The sequence below is a fragment of the Bufo bufo genome, chromosome 2, assembly GCF_905171765.1.
Source record: "Bufo bufo chromosome 2, aBufBuf1.1, whole genome shotgun sequence".
In the NCBI taxonomy this organism is placed as follows: Eukaryota; Metazoa; Chordata; class Amphibia; order Anura; family Bufonidae; genus Bufo; species Bufo bufo.
This window is the reverse complement of record NC_053390.1, coordinates 286,539,943-286,552,703: the sequence shown is the minus strand read 5'-3', so window position 1 is coordinate 286,552,703 and position 12,761 is coordinate 286,539,943. Positions and strand designations below refer to the sequence as shown.

Below are 12,761 nucleotides of genomic sequence, written 5' to 3'. Positions count from 1 at the left end.
AGTCAGCACCAGTAAGGACCTTAATTTGGGTCGAGGATCGTCCAGTGTCTTGACGGACAGCAAATTGGATCCTCCGGCTCAGTGCTGATGATTTTTTTTTGGGTCTTCCACTTGACTTTTTTGTTCCATAACCCTCAGGATCTTTTAAGAAATTCCAAATGACTGTCTTACTGCGTCCCACCTCAGCAGCGATGGCGCACTGTGAGAGACCCTGCTTATGCAGTTCAACAACTCGACCACGTTCAAAAAGGGAGAGTTTTTTTGTCTTTGCCATCACAACGTGTGACTACCTGACAGAAAATGACAATGAATCCACATCTTTGCACAGATTTGGCCTTTTAAAGGCATGTGGTCCTAAAATTTGGATCAGCTGAAAAACGGCCTGTTTCAGTTTAATCGTTATTTTCAATTAAGTGAATGCTCAAAAAATGTTTTGTCTCACTCTCATTTCTTCTTGTTGCATGTTGAAGCTCTACTTGGAAATATGATTTTTTGCCATTTTTCAAGTGGTCTTAAACTTTTGATCAGGACTGTATATAAAATCATGACCAGGTATAGTGCATATGTAAAGATATGACCAGGCATACTGTATAAATAAAGGATATATGACTATAGCACATACATAAATGTACAACCTTCCATAGCACATATATAAACATATATAAAGGCACACTCGCCATAGCACTTATATAAAGGAACAACCTGCCATAGCACATATGTATAAAAGTATGACCAGGTATAGTGCATACAGTATGTAAAGATATGATCAGGTATATCGATAACATAAAGATACGACCAGGCAAAACATATAAATAAAGGTTATATGAGCAGGCACAGCCAGAGGCAGACTGAGAATGTAAAAGGGTTTCCCCAGATTTTTTTTACTGATGACCTATCCTCTGGATAGGTCATCGGTATCTGATTGGTGGGGGTCCGACACCCGTGACCCCTGCTATCAGCTGTTTTGAGAAGGCAGCGTTGCTCCTCACATCCTTCCCCCACTCACAACACACAGGACCCCTCCCATATTTACAACAAACTGGATCTACATCTCTCCCCCACTCACAACACACAAGACTCCTTCCTTCTCCACCACCCACAACACACAGGACTCCTCCCCTCTCCACCACCCACAACACACAGGACTCCTCCCCTCTCCACCACCCACAACACACAGGACTCCTCCCCTCTCCACCACCCACAACACACAGGACTCCTCCCCTCTCCACCACCCACAACACACAGGACTCCTCCCCTCTCCACCACCCACAACACACAGGACTCCTCCCCTCTCCACCACCCACAACACACAGGACTCCACTGCTCTTGACCACTCACAACATACAAGAGCTACCCCCCCAGCTCCACCCCATCCCTCCTCCACTCACAGGCGAGCATCCTTCACTCACTGCGCCTGCGCCTAATACTAAAATGGGCAGCGCAGGCGCGAGATTTGCGTGGCACGGAGGAGACCGAGGATGTCAATCACCTAGGTGCTGCACCAACGCCCCACTAGCACCTAGAGGCTCATTTGCATATTATAAAAGTCATTATTTAGTGTGAGTGGCGGCAGGCAGGGAGATATAAGTCATACAGTTATGTTCTGCTGACATTAGCACATTGCTAATGTCAGCCAGCTACATAACGATTTTTCTAATGACAGAAACCCTTTAAAATCCGGTCCGGTATTTGACCTCACCTGGCTGTAAATCAGCCCAGCTGCACATGCTGGGAGGAAAATACCAGTTTTCCCAGACCAAACCTCTGACTGTGTCACATACCCCCCCCCCCCCCTTTGTTCAACCCTGAGGGGGTGAACACACGCCAGACAGTGTACCCGGGACAGGGCATCCGCGTTTCCCTGTAACCGGCCTGCCCTGTGTTCCACCGAAAACTTAGGGTGAGAAACCATCGGGTTACCTGGGCATTTCTGTCCTTGGCCTGGCTCATCCACTTGAGAGGGGAGTGGTCAGTCACTAGGCGGAATTTTCTCCCCAATAAATAATAGCGGAGAGATTCTAGGGCCCACTTGATAGCCAGGCCTCTTCTGCCCGATCATCCCAGCGAACCATCGTTGACTTGTGTCCCTTCAAGGGCGCGGTTAGAGTAGCAAAGTGGGGAACAAACCTCATGTAATAGCCCACCATTACCAGGAATTACTTTATTTGCCTAGTGGTGACAGGTCGGGGCCAATTCTGTATCGCCTCTATTTTGTTCACTTGGGGTTTGATGACTCCGCGCCCAATGACAAACCCCAGGTACTTAGTCTCTTCTAACCCTATTGCACATTTCTTTGGGTTAGCGGTTAGGCCAGCTTTCTGAAGGGAGTCCACTGCAGCCAGCACTTTCGGTAGGTGACTTTCCCAGTTGGTACTGTGGATGACAATATCGTCCAGGCAAGCCGAACCGTATCGACGATGCATCGATGTGGACGAAGCACAATGTCCATTAGTCGCTGAAAAGTGGTGGGGGCAGCATGCAGACCAAAGGGTAAGACCTTATATTGATACAGCCCCTTTAATACCTGTGCTTTTATCCTCTCTAACCCCCCCCCCCCCCCAAAAAAAAAAAAAAAAAAAATTTAAAAAGCATACAATGTACTGATATCTGTAGATACCAATACATTATACAGGTGAATACTTTATGCATGTGAAGAATATAAGTGAGGTTTTTAGTCACAGAAAATCCTCCTATTAATAACAGTGGCCATTGTAGCTCACTGATTAAAGTGTCTGCTTTCCATACAGAAGGTCCTGGGCTGAAGATCTGGCAGTGGCAGTCTAAAAGATGACACAGAATAAAAGGTAAATACACAGGTGTATTTTCAAGTACTGACAGTGCTTGGGGATACTCCCCCCCCCCCCCCCCCCCCTTCCCTTCATTGTCATAGTGCACATCTAAGCAGTGCAGGGAAATAACTACTAATAAAAACTAGTGGTGCTTCAGTGTGCCGGTGCGTTGGTAAAATAATATACTTACACTGGCCTCCTGCCACAAATACTAGCCAAGCCAGTGGTTTATCGTTCGGGTAGCAACCATACACCTAGTTAAACTGTTAAGTGACTGTTGCTGTGAACATGCCAGCATTGCAAATGTATGTATTTAACTTAGGTATTATATTTCCCTGTACTTAAAGTATGGCACCCATGTATGATACGCCATGTTTGATATGCTATGTGTAATGAGAGATGCCTCCTCAGTTCAACAATACAGCTGAACTCAGTAGAGTAGTTGAGGTTAAAGATAGAAAGATATGTGCTCCCTTCACAGTACTTATGTCCAGATATGTGCCCCCTTCATAGGAAGTAAAAAAACCCAAAAAAAACCTGTAAATACTCACCCTAGTTCCTCCAATAACACAGCTCTCCCCAGCACCAGCTGGATACTGCTACACATCGTGCTTGCTGTGTAGGAGAAGGAGGAGCAGAGGCTGATTCTCAGCTGCCCCGCTCGTCCTACACAGGCCAGCAGTGAGATAGGTAACAGATATCGTACTGCTGCTGGGGAGTGAAGCAGGGAGTGGACGGCTCCTTGCTTCACCATCACAATCAGCTGTCTCTGCGTCCTATGGACATAGAGTCAGCTGACAGTAGGTCATACCTCAGCCGTTTCAGGACTGCGGGACAGCAACCGAAATCTGGGACTTTCCTGCTGGATCTGGGGTGGTTGGGAGGTATGAAATACCCAGTGAGCTATTCAATAAAATGTATCTGTATAGCACCACCTGCTGTTTGTTCTTTTCCTTATTTTTTTGTAAGTCTCAATGAGCTGGTCGACAGGCTCAGTTTAAATCTTCAACTGCCGCCAGCCATATGTTCTGTTAGAAGCTGTGACAGTTACAGGAAGAGAGCTGCAGCAGAAAGGACACATCCCCCGAGCTGTCAGGCTGAAGATAATCTAACAGAGCAATTGGAGCAGGGAATGTGGAGATCTCTGGACCCCTGTTCGGTACAGGACTGGTTTAAGCTTTGTTAGAAAGGTATTGTTATGTACTATATGATGTCTGATTTTCATTTTTTACATTAATCATGGAGTAACCTCTTTACCTTATTGTCAGGCAGCTTTTTAGTCTCAGGAATGGTGTTATCTGGATGAGGCTACTTGGCAGGAGCTCACACATGCAGGTCTTGCCTCTAGCTCTGCTCAGCAAAGACCCACTACTAACTATGGACCAACCCATTGCCCTAGGATCTAGGCTAAGGGTCCATTCAGATGTCGTAGAACGGATCCGGATCTGTTCTGCAAATTATGCGGAATGGGTACGCACCCATTCATTTTCAACGGGGCTGCGGACAAGAATAGGAGTCCTCTATTAAGTGCCGGCGATGTGCGGTGTCGTTGTTTTGCTGTCTGCAATATACGGACTGTAAAACACTATGGATGTCTGAATGGACTCTAAGACTGCCAGTGTTAACTGTTTGTTATCAATATATAATATATAGGTAAACAGGGCACTCAAGGATAACCGTGACCATGTATTGGAAGCAATAATGAGCTTTATTAATAAAATAAATATAATTGATAAATAAAACAATGATTCACAATTATAAATGCAATGCAATCAATTACAGATAAAAAATAATCGACAGATAAAAAATATTCGATTGATCAAACCAGCAAATATTCGATAGTCCAATCTCATATATCTTCGGTCCAACGATTATGGACATCCGAAAAAACGTATTATCGATAAGTCTATTCGTTTTTATCGAGACCACAGTCATATACTTTACAATTGTTCAATTTGTCGCGGCGGCGTCCCGCTAAAGCGACGTAGGTAGCGGCAACTCGCTACTAAATAGCTTGCAAGCGAATAGAGTCCATTACCTTTATGTCGACCAAATATTAGTCCGAAATAATCACAAGAGCCTTCAGATGTACTCACTCCCAGGATATGCCCTTTGATGTTTGTAGCAATATTCAATCAGGAGGTTAAAGACGGCTCTCTGTTCGGTTATGGTCGATTTGTGGTAAGGTAAGTCTCTCGGTACAAAGATGGGGTGTAGCACCAGACGCGTTTCGGGGTTCAACCCTTCCTCAGGGGGAAACCGCTCAGAATGCATCAGTCTGGCAGCGGTCAGCCTCCACTCTGCTCAGAAGGCGGACACCCGAACGCTGCTTGGCAGCGTTCGGGTGTCCGCCTGGCCGTGCGGAGGCAAACGGATCCGTCCAGACTTACAATGTAAGTCAATGGGGACGGATCCGTTTGAAGTTGACACAATATGGCTCAATTTTCAAACGGATCCGTCCCCCATTGACTTTCAATGTAAAGTCTGGACGGATCCGTCTGAACAACTTTCAGACTTAGAAATTTTTCTAAATATAATGCAGACGGATCCGTTCTGAACGGATCCAAACGTCTGCATTATAGGAGCGGATCGTCTGTGCAGACACCAGACGGATCCTCTCTGAACGCTAGTGTGAAAGTAGCCTTAGGCTGTATGTGGGCACTTTAAATTGTCATATTTCATTTTTTATTTTATTTTTTAAAAGGCTTTTTTTTTTTCATTTTCACAGAAATAAACAAACTTTAAATCGGGGAACAACCCCCTCAACAAGGTGTAACCTCGAACATCACATTCAATTGACAGGCAAAATAATAGGATTACATATAGATAATGTGTCAGAAAATGCAAAGGTTGTTGATGTAGTTCACATCAGTCTTAAAGCAGAATTATTACCGTAAAATCAAATTGTTTCATTGAAAAGCTGTCTCCATTCACACACACATTCTTACTGGCAGGGACCTGGATGTCTCAAAAACACTTCCAGCCCCATACACAGTGACCGAGTTTGCACTCAGCCAAGTATCCCCGATTTTCCCAAATTTCCCCGGTATGCCCCTAGCTTCATAAGTTAGCTTATATACTGATAGTGTAGCATTAATAATCTGGATCCAATGAGACAGTGTTGGTTGTTTGGGGGGGCTTCCAGTTTAGCAGAATTGACTTTCTCGCATAAAACATCAGCAACCTATAAAGGATCTTAGTATGTTTAGTCGGAATAATATCGTTGACAAGACCTAGCAGGCTAACTTCGGGTGTTAAAACTGCAGGGAGCCCCAGACGAGCATCAAGATATCTATGTACCTGCGTCCAGAATTCAGCAATGACCGGACACTCCCATACCATGTGTAGTAGGGCCCCCCTGCCATTATCACATCTTGTACACGTATCGGAGGCCAGTTTATGCATGCGTACCAATCTCACTGGGGTATAGTAGACTCTGTGTAACCATTTCGTCTCAATCAGCTGATCCCGTGCACAAATCACCGTCCCCCTCCAGGAGGCCGACAGCTCTTTCTCATGATAATCTTCCAATGCAGGAATATCAGCCCTCCACTTAAGAAAAGCCCTTGCCATCGGCGAAGGCCGGGAGGATAGAAGGAAAGCATAAAAAGACGACACCATTTTAGTGTGGTTCGCCCGTCTGGCAATTTTCTCTACTGCACTATATTCTAGCCTCAAAGGACCAGCCCCAAACTGGGATTCGCAAGCATGTCTTAATTGAAAAAATCTAAAAAGAGATGCTTGTGGTAGGTTGTATTCCGTTTGCAAGGTTGAGAATGTTTTTAAAAAAACATCTTCATACACTTGCGTAAGGTATTTGACGCCCTTTCGCGGCCAGAACTCTAAATCAAGCAGAGAATTTAGTTCCACAAGTTTGGGATTTCCCCACAAGGGCATCACTGGGGATAGTATATTGCTTTCCTCTCCATCCCCCCCCCACCCCCGCAAAAGTATTCCATGCATTGATCACCCCCGCCATTAGTGTAGTAAGATGTTTAACCGGGTATTTCCCTGCTCTGTATACTAAGTTCGTCATAGCTTCATACGACCCCATGAGGGCCGCCTCCAATACCACCGCCGGGTTATAAGGGTCTGCCTTAATCCACCAAGCAGCATCATTTAGTTGTGTCGCAATATAGTATAGGTACATATCCGGAAGTGCCAGGCCACCTCTCTCCTTAGTCGCTTTGAAAGTATCCCTAGCTATGCGAGGAATGGAATAATTCCATAAAAAGGGCGTTAGTAAGCGATCTAGGGTCTGAAAATGAGATTTCTGCAAAGTTAAAGGAGTTGCTCTATAAATGTATAGTAGCTTAGGAAGAAGGATCATTTAAATATATTAATGCGCCCTATCAGTGACAATGGTAGCGCCTCCCAAGCTTTCAGTTTTTGCGAAATGTATTTAACTACCGGGTTTATGTTTAAATCTATAAATTGGGTGAGATCTTTATGTATGACTATCCCCAGGTAGGTGAAGTTACTCACCACCTGAAGTGATGACCTGGGTGAGACGCTCTGGGAGGAAGACTCATCAACCAAATGCAATGCCGATTTGGCCCAATTGACCCTTAGTCCCGAAAATGTTCCATATAAATCCACTATCTCTAGTAAGGCTTCCAAAGAATGGCCTACATCTCCCAAGTATATCAGCATATCATCCGCGTAAAGCGAGATCTTTTCGGATATACCTGCAATGTCCCAGCCTTGTATTCTATTACTGCCTGCTATATACACCGATAGTGGTTCCATTACTAAAGCAAACAGAAGGCGTGACAAAGGACACCCCTGTCTGGTGCCTCTTTTCAGCGCAAACGACTTAGACAAATACCCATTGACTCTTACTCTAGCCGTTGGTTGTAAATATAGCAAGTTCAACCACTGGAGGAAATTCTTGGGAACCCCCATTTTCTTTAGGACTTCCCACATACATCCCCACTCCACCGAATCGAACGCCTTTTTGTTATCCAGCGAGGCTATCGCTCTGCTGCCTGCATTATCATGTGTGATTTGTAGGTTTGTAAAAAGGCGTCTCAGGTTTATGTCTGTCGTTTTCCCGGGCATGAAACCGGATTGATCCTACTACCGATGAAATGACTGACGCCAATCTACTAGCCAGCACCTAAGCCAATAGCTTAGCATCTGAATTTATCAACGATATGGGCCTATATGAGCCACACTGATCCGGTGGCTTCCCCGCTTTGTGTATGACCACTATAGTATATTTCATGTATTTATATGTAAGCTGTAATTCCTATTATCAGGCTGTCAGTGTGTCATTAAATATATTAGCCCCTAAAAGTACCTGGACACAGCCAGATGATTAATGCGCAAAATTATCCTTTACCACGTGCCTCTATGGACATAGTGGACCGTAATTCTTCAGTGAGCATCCTTTCCAAAGAATGGAGCAGAAGACTGATGTCTGCCGTTAGGGAGACCGCCCTGTGGATTGCTACTGACTAGTAAGAGTTATTATATTCAGTACCTGAGTGCTAGAGTGTGGACACAGTATAGATAGATATAGAGAGAAGGAAAACTCCTCAACTTACAATTGCCAAGCCTGTTATAAGGAATACAGCTGAATCAATTTTAATATTATTGCTTTGCCCTTTACATGAACTGTACTGACTCCCTGAAGACAAGTGATTTAAGTAAAAGTTCTGTTGCTTACAACCATTGACTCCTCATCCTTTCTACCAACTTAATTTGCACCTGACGGTGCTGGCGTCACGAACGACCAGGGGCACTTTAAATCCATACCATCAAGGGCACCTCAACTACCATCTGGCAGGAGTTCCTGGACAAATAGAGAGTGCCCCAGGGGATTTAGTGCTGTCTTCCCCATCACTGCACGCCGGCCCAGGGAGGATTTGCTAACCATGAGTACAAACAACTACTACCCCCATCGGCCCACCGTGCCTCACGTGTTGCCACTGCGGTCCGGTTTGCTGCATATACAACTATTTGGAGTACACAATGCATAAAGAAATAGGTGGTTAAATAAATCATAACATTTAACTCTTCAAAAACAATTAACTTTTAGCAGTGATCAATCATTGTATGGATGTAGATGAGGGCTAGATAGTGAAAGCTGGTCAGACCTCAGTTCATATTGTTTACTTCGGATTATATAGGGTAAAAACAATGGAAACTTCCTTCTGCTAAGCTATGACACTGCTGGGCAGTTGTACACTTGCCAGAGGTGCCATGATCAGCCCATTGACCTCTTCCATAATGAAATGCTACAAAAGGAAGATTTCATACCTTCAGCACTCTGTTGGAGAGCTTGAATTTCAATGTGACACTACTCACGAAAAGATGAGATTTATGATTTACGACTGCAAGAATAACTAAGCAAACCCTTTGAATTACCTGGATTTCTGGCATTGATAACGATACTAATAAAATGTGGTATGACTTGTTATCTAAAATCACAATTATAGAAAAAACACAATCTAACTAAACTAATAGCACAAAAGGGTTGTAATTATTCATGTCTTACCTGTGCTCGTCCCTTCTGGTGGGGTATGCCGACTCATCAGCCAGTGACAAGCGCAAACTACAAAGGGTCATCAGCTCGGCGGGAGAGAACTACTCGACTGCCACTACCACCACCCTTGACTCTATCTTCTCCGACAGACTGCGCTCCAGGGCTCTGAAAATATTCTATGACCACTCCCATCCGGGCCATCATCTCTTCAGATGTCTAAAGTCCGGCCGCAGGTATCAGGCCATCCCTGCAAGGACAATCGAGGGAGGCTGAACACTTTCTTCCTAACGGCCATCAGGACTGCTGAACTTATCACGCCCCATCTCCCGCCCATAATCCCTCGCCCCTGATGTGCCCATTGCATAACCCCCACTTCCACCCCCTAGTACTATGCCTGTACCTGTGCCTAACCCAATTCCGAGCACGATCGACTGTCGTGTTTGGCGAATAAAGCTAATTCTGATTCTTATGTTAAGCAAAATTGGTGGAAATTTATCAATCCCTGTATACCAGAAAACTGGCGTCAAAAAGTTGCAAAGTTTAGCGCATGTCCCTCCTGTGCATAATTTTGCAACTTTTTAGGGGTTTTGCACCCCTTTACCAGTTTTCCAAATAGTGGATGGTGCAGGGAGTGGGTGGTGCGGAGCCGGGTCTAGTCGGCCTGGCACATTTGTTACAATCTACACAGGAAACTGGCATAAATTATACCTGCAATCTACATTAGCATCCTTGCTGGTGTATATTTTTGTTCTGGAGGATGGACCTGTACAGACGCACCACTATTAAGAGGCATGCACTACTGTGAACCATGCCTTGATGCAGACAACTTTCAAATGTTTTGTAACAGACATGCATGAACCTGGAAAAGGCTAAAGACCTCATTGTACACCAATCCATGATTAAATTATCTACAAATACAGAAAATTCAGGACTGATATCACCCCAAGAGCACAACAGGAAACTCCTCCAAGAGGTGAGAAAGAGAAAAGGGGAACAGTAAAAGACCTACACTAGACTCTATAAATTGCAAAAACCCATCTTCATGTATCCTTTATTAGAAAAACACTGAACAAGAATGGTGTTCATAGAAGGACACCGAAAGGAAGCTGCTGCTGTTCAAAAAACAAAACAAAAAAAAACAACAACATTGGAGGACATTTGTTAAGACAGGCATTTTAGATGCTGGTCTTAATAACCCCTATATCTGGCGGTGGATCTGCTGACCTCTATATATCTTCACCGCATCCAGCGACACTCCTAAATGTAAGCCAGTTCTCTTGCCCCTACAATGCCCCCCAATAGTAATACTGCCCCCCATTGTTCCCCGAAAGAAAAAGTGCCTCCATAGTGCCCATATTGTAATCATGTTCCCCATAGTCTCCCAGAGGTAACAAAAACCCACATTAATGCCCCCCAGTAGTAATAATTCCCCCATTAGTCTCTCCAGTAGTAGCAGAACTCACATAATGCCTTCAGTAGTTAAGCAATATATCTCCCCAGTAATAATGCCCCCACCTATAGAGCCCCCCAGTTAGATCTAATGCCCCTATAGTTCATTACAATGCCATTCAGCATTTATAAAGCCACTGTATTGTCCCCCATCCCCAGTAGTTTTAAAATCCCCCACAGTGTGTCCCAGTAGTACTAATTCCCCTAAAGTGCCCCCAGTAGCAACAACACCCACTATAGGGCCCTTCTGTAGTAATTAATCCCCCATAGTATGACACATAAGTAATAATGCCTGCCAGTAGTACTTATGCCCCGCATAGTGCCCCCAGTAGTTATTATACCCCCATAATGTGTCCCAGTAGAAAAAAATGCCCCCTAATATTGCCACCATTAGTAATAAAGATCCAATAATGCCGCAGCATTCAACTTTATCAGTGTCCTGAGGACGGCAATACAGTTCAATATTGAGAGGCCCTAGCAACCAGCAATGAAACATTGCTGGATGTTAGAAGTCCTGTGTACCTGCGGCACATACCCCTTGGAGCATCCATACTCTTCGGCCCTGCGTAGATTGTCAAGGTCTGAACAAGATCACAATAAAAAACAAATATCCCCTCCCTTTGAATTTAGAACTTTTGGTCAGGATCTGTGGGGCAAGGATCCTCACCAAACTGGATCTTTGGGGAGCCTATAACATGATACGCATTTGTGGGGTGATGAGTGGAAGCCAGCCTTCAACTACCCATGATGGCCATTTCTAAGCAATGCCCCAGCTGTTTTCCAGGAGTTTGTAAACATCTACTCAATGTATGTGTGGTGGTACAGCTTAACGATATTCTGATCTACTTGCCTGACTTGACGTCGCATTGGAAGCATACTTGTGGCTGTTCTACAGCGTCTGCGAGAGATAGGCTCTACGCCAAGTTTGAGAAGTGCCTCTTTGAGAAAATCTCCCTACCTTTTCTGAGCTATGTGATCTCTGACCGTGGTTTACGGATAGCCCCTAAAAATTGTCTGCGGTTCTTAACTGGCCCCATCCTCAGTGTCCAGACACCATCCAATGGTTCTTGGTCTTTGTTAACTATCAGAAGTTTATCCCACATTTGTCTGCACATGACCATCTGGCACCAACCTAAGGAAACCAATTACTTACTTGGAAAGATATGACCAAAGCCACATTTAGCACAACTTTTTTCCTTTATGATAATTAGACTTCCTTCAAACATTCATGAAATTGACTAAAAAGAACACTGTCTGCAATAAAATCTGTGCCATGATTACCGTAATCGTTGCCCTAAAAGATGCACTCCCCCCCCAAAAAAAAGGGAGGGTAAAATGTCAGTGTGTCTTATAGGATGGACGCTAATGATCATTTCCATTATGGAAGCGTTCATTAGTACAGTAGGACTGGGGAGAGTAGTTATTGCACTCCTTGTGCTGTCAGTATTCACTGCTTCCTTGTATTCTTCTGTCCATGCTGCGTTGTGCTGTTGTCACGACTGTGACTGATCCAGACAGGTCTGGGAGGAGAAGGTCGCAGCGACTTGCTACTCGCGATAGCTTGTGAGTTTGCTCCGTGGTTCAGGGTATGTCATCTGGGTTTTGCCTTGTGAACCTTTTTGTCCTGACTGGGAGTTTGTAGGCATCCTTCTCAGGTGAGTCCTGTCTGCCACTCCCAGCTACTATATTAGTTTCACTTTCACTTGCAGTCATTGCCAGATATAGTCCTTACTTCCAGTTCTATTCTGACCTTTGAAGGAGATCGTTTGATGGTGTTGCTGTGGAGCTCTTGTCCGGCGTGGACTGTCGTGATTGGGATCGCCTTCTCTGCTCGTGACTGGATAAGTCTATCTCTGATATATCCGGCCAGAAGAAGCGCTATCCCAGCGTGAAACGGCCGTCGCCGCCGACGCACACTGTGGCCATCCCGCCCCCCTGCCTGCGCATGACGCCTTACCTGAAATAAACAGCCACCAGCATTAAGAAGTTCGGTGAGTGCCGCATCTCTTTCTCAATTTCCATCTGTCTCTGAT

General features: G+C 44.8%; 1 long non-coding RNA gene across 1 annotated transcript; it reads left to right on the top strand.

Moving 5' to 3' along the window:
- Nucleotides 1-4,858: 4,858 nt before the first annotated feature.
- On the top strand, nucleotides 4,859-12,477 carry LOC120991458. Its single transcript, XR_005776679.1, has 4 exons — nucleotides 4,859-4,979; nucleotides 7,815-7,823; nucleotides 12,126-12,129; nucleotides 12,467-12,477. It is a non-coding gene; the product is annotated as an uncharacterized LOC120991458 (long non-coding RNA).
- Nucleotides 12,478-12,761: the final 284 nt, after the last annotated feature.